Raw genomic sequence first — 9,946 nt, forward strand, 5'->3', positions numbered from 1 at the left:
TCCAATTTGCTGAGTAGAGTGTTGGAGGCTATTTTGTAAATGGCATCGCCGAAGTCAAGGATCGTTAGGATGGTCAGTGTTACGAGGGTATGTTTGGCAGCATGAGTGAAGGATACTTTGTTTGCGAAATAGGAAGCCGATTCTAGATTTAATTTTGGATTGGAGATGCTTAGTGTGAGTCTGGAAGGAGAGTTTACAGTCTAACCAGACACCTAGGTATTTGTAGTTCTCCACATATTCTAAGTCAGAACCGTCCAGAGTAGTGGGCAGGCTGGTGTGGGCAGCGATCGGTTGAAGAGCATGCATTTAGTTTTACTTGCATTTAAGAGCAGTTGGAGGCCACGGAAGGAGAGTTATATGGCATTGACGCTCGTCTGGAGGTTTGTTAACACAGTGTCCAAAGAAGGGCCAGAAGTATACAGAATGGTGTCGTCTGCGTAGAGGTGGATCAGAGAACCACCAGCAGCAAGAGCGACATCATTGATGTATACAGAGAAAAGAGTCGGCCCGAGGATTGAACCCTGTGGCACCCCATGGAGACTACCAGAGGTCCGGACAACAGGCCCTCCGATTTGACACATTAACTCTGTCTGAGAAGTAGTTGGTGAACCAGACGTGGCAGTCATTTGAGAAACCAAGGCTGTTGAGTCTGCCAATAAGAATGTGGTGATTGACAGAGTCGAAAGCCTTGGCCAGGCTGATGAATACAGCTGCACAGTATTGTCTCTTATCGCTGGCGGTTATGATATCGTTTAGGACCTTGAGCGTGGCTGAGGTGCACCAATGACCAGCTCGGAAACCAGATTGCATTGTGGAGAAGGTACGATGGGATTCGAAATGGTCCGTGATCTGTTTGTTAACTTGGATTTCGAAGACCTTAGAAAGGCAGGGTAGCATAGATATAGGTCTGTAGCAGTTTGGGCCTAAAGTGTCTCCCCCTTTGAAAAGGGGGATGACCTCGGCAGCTTTCCAATCTTTGGGGATCTCAGACGATACAAAAGAGAGGTTGAACAGGCTAGTAATAGGGGTTGCAACAATTTTGGCGGATCATTTTAGAAAGAGAGGGTCCAGATTGTCTAGCCCGGCTGATTTGTAGGGGTCCAGATTTTGCACCTCTTTCAGAACATCAGCTGACTGGATTTGGGTGAAGGAGAAATGGGGGAGGCTTGGGCAAGTTGCTGTGGGGGCTGCAGGGCTGTTGACCGGGGTAGGGGTATCCAGGTGGAAAGCATGGCCAGCCGTAGAAAAATGCTTCTTGAAATTCTCAAATATCGCGGATTTATCGGTGGTGACAGTGTTTCCTATCCTCAGTGCAGTGGTCAGCGGGGAGGGGGTGCTCTTATTCTCCATGGACTTTACAGCGTGTCAGAACTTTTTGGAGTTAGTGCTACAGGATGCATATTTCTGTTTGAAAAAGCAAGACTTTGCTTACCTAACTGCCTGCGTATATTGGTTCCTAACTTCTCTGAAAAGTTGCGTATCGCAGGGGCTATTCGATACTAATGCAGTACACCACAGGATGTTTTTGTGCTGGTCAAGGGCAGTCAGGTCTGGAGTGAACCAAGGGCTATATTTATTCCTGGTGCTATATTTTTTGAATGGGGCATGCTTATGTAAGATGGTGAGGAAAGCACTTTTAAAGAATAACCAGGCATCCTCTGCTGACGGAATGAGGTCAACATCCTTCCAGGATACCCGGGCCAGGTCGATTAGAAAGGCCTGCTCGCTGAAGTGTTTTAGGGAGAGTTTGACAGTGATAAGGGGTGGTCGTTTGACCGCAGACCCATTACGGACGCAGGCAATGAGGCAGTGATCGCTGAGATCCTGGTTGAAGACAGCAGGGGTGTATTCAGAGGGCAGGTTGGTTAGGATGATATCTATGAGGGTGCCAGTGTTTACGGATTTGGGGTGGTACCTGGTAGGTTCATTGATAATTTGTGGTGGGATTGAGGGCATCAAGCTTAGATTGTAGGATGGCCGGAGTGTTAAGCATGTTCCAGTTTAGGTCACCTAACAGCACGAGCTCTGAAGATAGATGGGGGGCAATCAATTCACAAATGGTGTCCAGAGCACAGCTGGGGGCAGAAGGTGGTCTATAGCAGGTGGCAACGGTGAGGGACTTGTTTCTGGAAAGGTGGATTTTTAAAAGTAGAAGCTCAAATTGTTTGGGTACAGACCTGACAGAACTCTGCAGGCTATCTCTGCAGTAGATTGCAACTCCGCCCCCTTTGGCTGTTCTATCTTGTCGGAAAATGTTATAGTTAGGGATGGAGATTTCAGGGTTTATGGTGGTCTTCCTAAGCGAAGATTCAGACACGGCTAGGACATCCGGGTTGGCAGAGTGTGCTAAAGCAGTGAGTAAAACAAACTTAGGGAGGAGGCTTCTAATGTTAACATGCATGAGACTAAGGCTTTTACGGTTACAGAAGTCAACAAATGAGAGCGCCTGGGGAATTGGAGTGGAGCTAGGCACTGCAGGGCCTGAATTAACCTCTACATCACCAGCAGAACAGAGGAGGAGTAGGATAAGGGTACGGCTAAAGGCTATAAGAACTGGTCGTCTAGTACGTTCGGAACAGAGAGTAAAAGGAGCAGGTTTCTGGGCACAGTAGAATAGATTCAAGGCATAATGTACAGACAAAGGTATGGTAGGATGTGAATACAGTGGAGGTAAGCCTATGCATTGAGTGACAATGAGAGAGATATTGTCTCTAGAAACATCATTTAAACCAGGTGAGGTCACCGCATGTGTGGGAGGTGGAACTAAAGGGTTAACTAAGGCATATTGAGCAGGGCTAGAGCCTCTACAATGAAATAATAATTACTAACCAAAACAGCAATGGACAAGGCATATTGACATTAGGGAGAGGCATGCGTAGCCGAGTGATCATAGGGGTCCAGTGAGTGACTTGGTGGGCCGGAGACACGGCGATTCAGGCAGCTAGCAGGCCGGGGCTAGCAAGCTAGAAGAATGTATACATGAACAATAGGGCAAGTGTTGTGCAAGTGCTGTATGCAGAGTCTTGAGATCCTATCCAGTATCAGTTGAGGTGATCTGATCTCTCAGAGGAACTGACTAGGTCTAAGTGCCGTTACCTCACCCTGTCCTTTACTGTAATGCACCTTCAGCAAAGAAATTATTCTACTTTTCTACTAATGGGCTGTTGACCTGACCCCTTGCAATTACCTCATGGTTATCCTACTCTCATTTAGTTGTAACTTATTGTAGAGAAAAAAGTTACCTTCCCTTACCTACAAGTTTGTACACTTATTTCAGTTTTTCCGTAGTGTTGATTTACACCTCACTTCTTCATAGATCACAATATCTGGTCTGTAGGGGTGTGTGTGTGTGTGACTGTGTGTTTGTGTGAGAATCATGCAGTGCGCGTAAGGATGGATATTTCTCAGCTCTCATATCCATGCCTCTCCTCCTTTGCTCCCTCTTTAACTGTTATCTTAGAGTGTGATGACAGGCTGAAGGGCTTCAGTGCCATGGCAACCAGACTGGTGAGTATTTCATGCCGTCTGTCATGTCAAATGCTGGTATGCCACCATCTATGCAGGGTTACATGGTTCAGTTGATGGCAGAAATGGGAAGTTATCCAGAAAATAATAAACACAACCTGACAATAAAACAGGTTAGAAGAAAAGCCACTTATACCCGTGAGACCATGTTGCTTACAATTCAACTCCACATTCTGTTTCTTTTGAGCTATCTACGGTAGTGACAGTACAGTCCCCTGTATGGGAATATATGCCCCTCAGTCGACCTCAAAAAACAATAATGATGAAGTGAACAAATCCATAATGCTAGGTAAATAAATCAATAGGCTTGCTGCTCACAGAATGCAGAGGCTCTTTTTAGCAGCAGTGGTCTGTGGGTTTAGGAAAACCCCGTTGGGTCCGAGTGGATGCCGAAATACAGCAGCCTGGATTGAGCCCACCCTTTGGAACAGTATTGACTGATTCAGCAGCTGAGGTAATCAGTGGAAGGAGATACAAATATGACCCCCCCCCCCAACACACACACACACACACACACACACACACACACACACACACACACACACACACACACACACACACACACACACACACACACACACACACACACACACCAGAGGAAGCTGGTAGTAGGAGATATAGGAGGACGGGCTCATTGTGATGGCTGGAATGGAATAAATGGAACGGAGTCAAATATGTGGTTTCCATATGTTTGATATGTTTGATACATTTATTCCATTCCAGTCTTTGTTTATGGGCCCAAACTCCTATAGCTCCTCCCACCAGTCTCCTCTGTCACACACACATTCAAACACACATATACACACACACAAAACCAATCAACTTCCCAATTCTCTGCCAGCCCCATATGTTCTCCTCCACCTCAGTTGTAAAAATCATAAGGATCTGATGAAAGGCCGTTTATGTACTGGTGTTTCTAGCTATGCGTCAATTTCCTAAAAACAGCACGTGGATATTAGTTTGTTATTGACAAATGGTCCGACAGTCTAGTTTCTTTGCGGCAATTACTTTTACTTTGGGAATGATGCCACACCTTCAGAGTGAGGCAGCCCCGCTAGTTCCTTGGCCTTTGACCCCTGAGTAGAAAACGTGTTTGTCAATTTTGACTTGTTCAATAATTAGAGAACAGTCCAATACAGTGGCATCATATACAACCCCACATTCAGGGGAGGAGGCAGGAAAAGACTAGCCAGAGTCACTCAGAGAAATTGCACTGTTGTGAGAAGACGAAACAATACACAAACTCAAACAACAATGACTCCAATGTCACGGGTCTCTCGAAACTTTGGCCTGAGCAGAGTTTATGTCATTTCAAACCCAAACTGTACCTTTTCTTACCGGATCAAGGAACCTCGTCAATGTACTGTAATCCTACTAAGTATTCTGTGTGCTCCCTCTCATGCTGTGATGATGTTGTTCACAATTTAGCATGGTGAAACGCAGGTGGAATTAGTATTCACCTTGTGGTACACTCCTTGTGTCGTTTTATATGTGTTCAAAGCCATAGCCTTTCTAAGCGGATGCCACTTGAGATGTACTGATGCGAGCCAGGTTTCCCATATCAGCTTTGTTTCCATCCAGTAAAATAAAGCCTCAGTGAATAGGCTTATTATTCCAAATAGACATGAAGGGATGCTAACACTTTTTTCCATCCACCAAATCAGTGTCCATAAAACGGTATTCATTGTCCCCATTATCTTTTACTCTTACTTGTAATTGTTACGAACGACCTTTGTTCTGACCACCGTTGCAGTGTGTGCGTGTGAGTTTGCACGGACACCTTGGTATCTTTAATCCCCCCAGTGTGTCCTCCTGGGAAAATGACAGCCATTGTTTTGGTAGGTGTTTCCAGAAAGCTGTTTCTTTTGTTTGATACAGCTGATGTTGAGTGTGATACAGGAACGAGAGACTTAACCTGGGTGGCTAAATGAAGTATCGATCCAAACACAGTGGCTCCCTGGCCTTGCCATCACCTTGTCACCATGTTGTGCATTACACACCTGTACGCTCACCCTTTCTGATTGTAAGGGGATTCAGTGTGGGGGGAGGTCTTGAATAAACGATTACTCGGTGGTGTTGAAAAGGAGGCCGGGTAATATTGTTTTGAGGAGAAGTCATTTAGAACACAACCTAATTTGGTCGCCTATCATTTATTTGCCCCATGTCTCTCTCAATCCTGATTCAATTCTTTCCCCTTCCATTAATCATCAGCGTTGTCAGGGCAGGTTTATCAAAGGTATGAGGTTAGAAATGCGACACATGGCCTCAATTTACCCATAGAAGGAAAGGAGAAACAGGTCTGCCGGGAGAGATTTGATAATGACTTGTCTTTGTGATGTATATGGCTGTCAGTCTAAGTGGAAGTGCAAGGTTCTGTCATACACAGTGGAGTTGGCAGTTTGTTGTACAGCGTGAGCCTACATGTACCGATTGCGGTGAAGGTCACAGAGGATGGTCGATGGTTGAACAAAGGTGTGTGGATGCTGTATGCGTCATTGTGAGTGAATGCTCAGTATTTCCAGATAGCCCACTCACTGGCATACTGTAAATGCACATGCTCCTTTCTGGAGAAATCATTAATACAATATTTACTTAGGAAATAATAAACCCTTTCTTTGGTCCCAGCATGATTAGCTAACATTAAAACATACCGGTATCAAAGAACTGAAGCTGCCTAGACATTAGTCATATTCCTGATTTAATTCTATTCAAATCAGTGTACTACACATCACTGCACTGAATACTGCATTTCCTGTGATAAATCCAAAGCAAGCTAAAGTCGAAAGCATTTTTGAAGGAAATAGTTAAATCCATGGAATATGTAGCCTGTACAATTAAATGGTCAGAAAATGGGAACTGAGAACTGAGAAAGCGATTTTCTAAAAGATGGATTTAGCTGAAAAGTATTTACACATTTACAAAAGCTCTCTAGAGAGCAAACAGTGTAGCTCGCATTGGAAACGGAGTGCTTCAGAGGCTATAGTCTGGTGGATCCAGTGAAAGTAGCACAGCGGGTACATAAATTGTAGAAGACATCCAATCAAATATCCCCTGCACTTTATGAAATCAATTTCTCTGAGCCTCCTAGTTAAATCCTCATTATATGTCATCTCTCTCTGTCCCAACTCACACCCGGACGCTTTATAAACGCTGAAGCATGTAAATATACAGCTCTGGCGCACACTGCATGAATTAAACCCAAATCTCACTCATGAATTTTAATGCCACGTTTTCTAATATATATTTCCCGAGATGCATCTCGTATAGGTGGGGTGCTTTACTGAAGCGATGTGCATCTTCTGTACCACAGATGGAGGCATGAGACTGTAAATTATCACGCAGGGCTGACAACTGTTAAAGCTATTACAATATTGCATTGGTAGAGCGTGGAATGAGCCCTGGCCTCTCCTGTGCTCTGTGACGGCTGAACCAGGGCCTTGTGGAGGAATTATGATATTCAATTTTAGATCAGTAACACACACTCCTCTCAGGCATTGTAAAAACTAGGATAACAGGATGAGTTTCACGGTCCTTTCCCTTCAATTGCTGTCATTCAAAGTGGGCCTATGAATATGGATGGGGAGGCAGTAACGTGCTGAGAGATCCAAACTGACTCCAAATGCTCAGGAGTGAAGTGGGAAGTGTTGTTTGTTGTACAGGAATACTGGTGGGCCAAAAGAAATAGAGTAATTACAGTAACTAGTAAGAATGATGATTGACACACAACTCCCAAAAAGGTGAAACAATACTTCTTAATTGAGATCATATCTATTTTTTTTTTACCCACAAGGCTATTGTAAGAAAGTACAGAGTGCAGGTGAAGTACGTCTTTTGCCATTTGCCATCAACATCATGGTCATTTCTCCCTAACTAAGCAATTCAGACGAGAGAAGCTACATTCTAGAGACATCCTACATTTTATTGATCTCCAAACAACCAACATTTCTATTGCTCGTGCAATTTCTGTCTCAACAATGTGATAAATTGTCACACGGACAGGTGGAAATCCAGCTGATTTTCATGGCCAGGACCTCAAAGCCAATAGCACACAACAGAGGACCCAGAGGCAATAGAAAGAAAAGTTGTAAAAAAAAAGCCAAAACAAGCCAATGAGTCCAGCTCATTAAAATCATTAAAAGTAATGGAAGTCAAGCCACCAGAGTGGTAAAGTTTTAATGTCCTACCAACATGAAAACATACTATAGTATACTATGATATAAATACTATAGTATTCACTGTAGTGTTTTTGCAGACCTTACTGTAGTATTCACTGTAGTATACTGTAGCATTTACATTTCACTATAGTATATGCTATAGTAATTACTGTAGTGTTTTGAGGACTGTAGTATACTACTTTTTTGTAAATTCTACAGTATTATTCACATGTAAAAATAACAATAATATTACAGTATCTGTAGTATTTACTGTAGTGTTTTTATTTACATTACTGTAGTATTTACTATGGCGTTTTTGTTTAATTATTTTAGACATAGAAGTGGAGGCTTTCTCCTGGAGGAAACCTACTGGAGAAATACCAAAAGAGCAAATTGTCCATAATCTGTAACAGTGGAGGCTGCCGAGGGGAGAATGGCTCATAATAATGGCCGGAACAGAGCGAATGGGATGTTATCAAACACATGGAAACCATTTGATACCATTCCACTTATTCCGCTCCAGCCACTGCCATGAGCCCATCCCCTCCAATTAAGGTGCCACCAACATCCTGTGTCCTGTAGGTAGGTAGGACTGGAGTCTGAATGGATATTTTCTATAACCTGTAGGGAACACAATATATGGTCTATACTTGGCATATAGGTTTCTCACTTATGGGTGACACAAATTGGTACATGGGGGAGGGGAATTGTCAGCGTATAGGCCAATTAAATACTGTAGTGTTTTCACAGACACTGAAGTACTTATTTAAAAAAATAATAATAATACTGTAGTATTTACAACCATTTTTTGTGTGAATAATACTGTAGTATTTGCTATAGTATTCTACAGTATACAACACAATTCTATACTCAGTACTACAAATGATCAAGGGATACTACAGTGTGTAGTATAGTATTCTACAGTATACTGCATCATTTGTTAGTTTACTATAACTACCGTACTTACTAAGGTGCAAGGCAGACAGTCGTGCAGCATGGCCTGGCTGTCTCTCTGTGGAGCAGCCAGCTGCTCTCCTCAGGCCTCTCCTGGTTGGACCTATCCATTAACATCCAGCTTCATTAGAATTGGTCTCATTAAGCGCGGGGCTATGTAGGTGTAGTCCAGCGGTTGCCTTCCTTGACATCACACAGGTGTATTTTAGACGTAGAGCATTTCCCCAGTGCAGAACCAGGACATGGAGGAAAGTCATCTCTGTGTTGTCACCTAGCCTGGTCCCAGATCTGTTTGTGGTTTCTTGGTAAATCCTATGGTCATTGTTAAGAACCCTTTTAGGTTCTAGATAGCACCTTACTTTTCTAAGAGTGTAGCTTGTCTTATTTCAGTAGTCTGCTGGGATTAGAGGTTCTTCCAGAGCATGCAACTGTTGTCCAGAATGTGACTAGCAGAGCTGGCATTAATCTAAACCAAGGTCACCGTGCCTCCGCCTGCTGTTTGTTTTTTTAACCGACTGTCTCCAAGTGATTACAGCACAAACCCACGGGGCACAGACGGCAATTCAACGTCTATTCCACGTCGGTTCAACATCATTTCATTGAAACGACGTGGAAACAACGTGGATTCGACCGTTGCGTGCCCAGTGCGAATGCAAGTGAGATGCTCAGATCAGGAAGTCAGGAGTATCAACTGTGGGGTCAAGGCCGTGCTGGTGGTAGGTGAGCTAGCGATGGACAGGGTACACAACTGGACTGAATGGTCATCATATCGTCCGACTGAAATGCCTTCTATTACATCATACTGTACCAAGAGCCGGAAATAAAAAGCCATGTGTCTGCAATATCATCAGATTAAGATCTCAAACGTAACTCTCATTGAACCACTATCTAATAAATGCAAGCCATGAAAAGAACATTTAATCTTTGAGATTTAGAAGTAATTATATATAGAGAGAATCATAAAATCAGGAATTACTTTAGAGAACGCTCCCAATTATCTGGGAGACTGTTTGATAAATAATAGACACGGCAGACGATTCATATAAGCCCAGAGTAAAGCTGGGGTAAACAGTCCACTTCTGTTCTCGCTCAACACTGTAATCCTCAAATTACCAGCGCTAAATCTCCACACCATTACCCACAACACTGCCTGCAGCAGTTACAGCTCAGCTGTCGTTCTGCGTGAAATAAGAAGTTTACAGAGACGGGCAGCAATAAAGAGTACTGGGGTAGTAAGGTAGCCAGCCTACTGTGTGCTTTGCTTTGGGTGGTACACTAATGGAAATCTGGTGCATTAGTGCCATCTGCTGTTC

The 9,946-nt window shown here is 43.5% G+C and overlaps 1 non-coding gene across 1 annotated transcript; it reads right to left on the reverse strand.

Moving 5' to 3' along the window:
* Positions 1 to 8,022: 8,022 nt before the first annotated feature.
* Positions 8,023 to 8,077, reverse strand: LOC123727935 (U7 small nuclear RNA). Its single transcript, XR_006759897.2, has one exon. It is a non-coding gene; the product is annotated as a U7 small nuclear RNA (small nuclear RNA).
* Positions 8,078 to 9,946: the final 1,869 nt, after the last annotated feature.

This window comes from Salmo salar, chromosome 16 (genome assembly GCF_965601325.2).
Source record: "Salmo salar chromosome 16, fSalSal1, whole genome shotgun sequence".
In the NCBI taxonomy this organism is placed as follows: Eukaryota; Metazoa; Chordata; class Actinopteri; order Salmoniformes; family Salmonidae; genus Salmo; species Salmo salar.